This window comes from Quercus lobata, chromosome 5, assembly GCF_001633185.2.
Source record: "Quercus lobata isolate SW786 chromosome 5, ValleyOak3.0 Primary Assembly, whole genome shotgun sequence".
In the NCBI taxonomy this organism is placed as follows: domain Eukaryota; kingdom Viridiplantae; phylum Streptophyta; class Magnoliopsida; order Fagales; family Fagaceae; genus Quercus; species Quercus lobata.
In genome coordinates, this window is record NC_044908.1 from 49,456,447 (window position 1) to 49,459,116 (window position 2,670).

Sequence of the window (2,670 nt, forward strand, 5' to 3'; positions counted from 1 at the left end):
CTAGATGTAACAAAATTCTATGTATAAAAATAGGGAAGAAAAGACCATGTGCAGTAGAGCTACTTTGATAAAACTCAACCAAGGAACAAATGAAAAGAAAAGGAAAACTCGTAGGAGGATTAGTCACAAGGGCATACAAAATGCACATCTCTCAATAGGAATGTTGTGCAAGTGAGAAATAGGCTAGATAGAGTGACATGAAATTCAGAAAAACAGATAATGAATCTCGGTAAGCTCATGGGAGGTAATCCGAGGATCAGTACCCCACTGAATGGAAGTATCGGTGAGATATGACATAATGTCATCAAGAGGAAGGGTCTCATCATAAGGATAGACAGGCTGTCGTACCATAGGTACTCCAAGAGCAGAGGCCACTATTGAAGGAGTAATGGTATACTCTTTACCCCTTATCCAACTCATCACATACTATTCATTGGAATCATTGGCATGGACAGAGAGGTTCGAGTAGAACTCTCTAATCAAGGCAACCGGAGGAGGATGAGAAATGTCCAACAAAGGCAACCAACTCCTACGCTCAAAGTTCCTCCTAATCTTCGGATCTAACTCATTCTAAAATGACCTTTCTCTCAGCCCAAACAGACCTACGTATGTTTAACTTCTCATAGGCTTCTTTGTTTTTCTCAAAACAAAACCTCTCACTATCAAAGGATGGGGTAGAGGTGGAGGTGGTTTTCTTATTGGCTCTAGTCTTCCTAACCATGATGCTAAGGGAAGGAAAGGAAAGACAAAAATAGAAACCAAAGAAAAAAACAAAGAAAACTAAGGGCAAACTGCATCAGACAAGGTTAGAGAGAAAACATCAATAGAAAATATCAATCTATATGATGCATGAACAGAATGAACAAATGATGCATGCTCTAATGCATTGAGAACCGTTCAATTATACTTTAACAGCAAGGAATTGACTTGAACATAGAGTTTTAGAACAAAAATCCCAAATTTTGAAAAACCCAATTTCAAAAATCCCAACAAATTGAGAAATTATTAATTATACTAGTTAGGAAACAACATATAATGATATAATCAATCAATTACACAAGTCAATTTTACCAATTACAACCCAATTGAACAAAATCCCCAATTTCATGTAGTTTCAAGCCCTTCAATTTCAAAATTTTCCCAAATCACAAATTTAATCAAATTAAAGCATGGGAATCATGTTTACATCATTTAAGAACAAAAACCTAGTGATTAAATTTGAAAGAAACCAACTCAAACATCAAAAACCCCAAATTCCTATAGGTCCGAAAATTTCACTTAAAATGCATGAAATATGTGAATAAAATGAAAAAGAAGGGGTAATAAGGTCTTACCAGCACTTGAAGACAAAAACTCTTGAGAAAAATTAGGAAGAAAATGACAAAAATCAGACTTGAGGTGAATCAGTCGAAGAGAGAGAGAGAGAGAGAGCAAAAAGCTTTTGAAAAGTTTGAATAAAGTGAAGAACACATGAGAAAAGCTTGTTTTAAAAAACTCTTAGACCAATTTTCGATCGGTCGAAAATTAGATTCGATCGATCGAAAATCAATTTCAATCGATCTAGCACCGATCGAGCCAGGCAAATTGTAACCAAAATTTTTATCGCATTTTCGATCGGTCGAGCAACAGGTTCAATCAATCGAAAATCTGGAAAAAACAGTTTTTTGAAAAACAGAGCATGTTAATGCAGAAACTCCTCAAAGCACATTGTTTTATGAATGAAATGCATGAGTATGAGATGAAAAGTTTTTCAAAAACACTTAAATTCAACCCAGATCTTCCAAAAACAAGATTCAATTTATCCCTAAAGCTTAAACATTAAAACATATTATGCATCAAAATCAAGGACCTTTTAATCTTAGATGGCCACAACAAGATCACACACAATATCATGTACTAAGTTTAGAAAGGAATAACTTGTGTTGTGTGTGCAACTAGAAATAGCATGAGATACATGTGAGGTAATAAGTAAATAGTGATCTATCACAATTTCTATAAAATTCATCACATAAATTTGAAAGTGACTATCACCTAAAGAGTTACATCATATAACTCCCACATCTCCTAGAAAACAAGCTTGCAATCATGTAAATTTTTTGTTTTTGGCTCATAATGTACACACCAATTTTATTTCAATGTGAAAATATTTAATAAGCCAAATAATGTACACACCAATTTTAGCTTTAGTCTGAGGCTACACCTTATGTTCTTTTTTGTGCATGTGCTACACTTTCTTGAGCACAAAATCTTACGATATGCACTAAGGTGTTCATGATTGGCTAGTTAATAGTGGTGAGATGGTTATTTATGCCTTTCTCATTAAGTTCAAGTCCAATAATCAAAAGCATGTGACTTCAAGATCAAGATCAAGTGATTAAGGCTATAAACAATTCCCACACAACATGCACTACAAAACTAAAACTAGCAAGGTGCAATAAAATAAATCTCATCCAAGCTAAACAAAGTACATAAACATGTTATTTCAAAATAATATGGCCAACCATGATTTCAAATCCAAGAAAGATAATGCAAAACACATTTTTCTTTCCTTTTCCTCAATTTTTTTATTTTATTTTGAAAATAAAAACAAAAAAACCATCATGAAATGAATGAATGTTATGCAATGCGAATCCTAAAAAAAAAACAAAAAACAAAAAACAAAACAAAAAA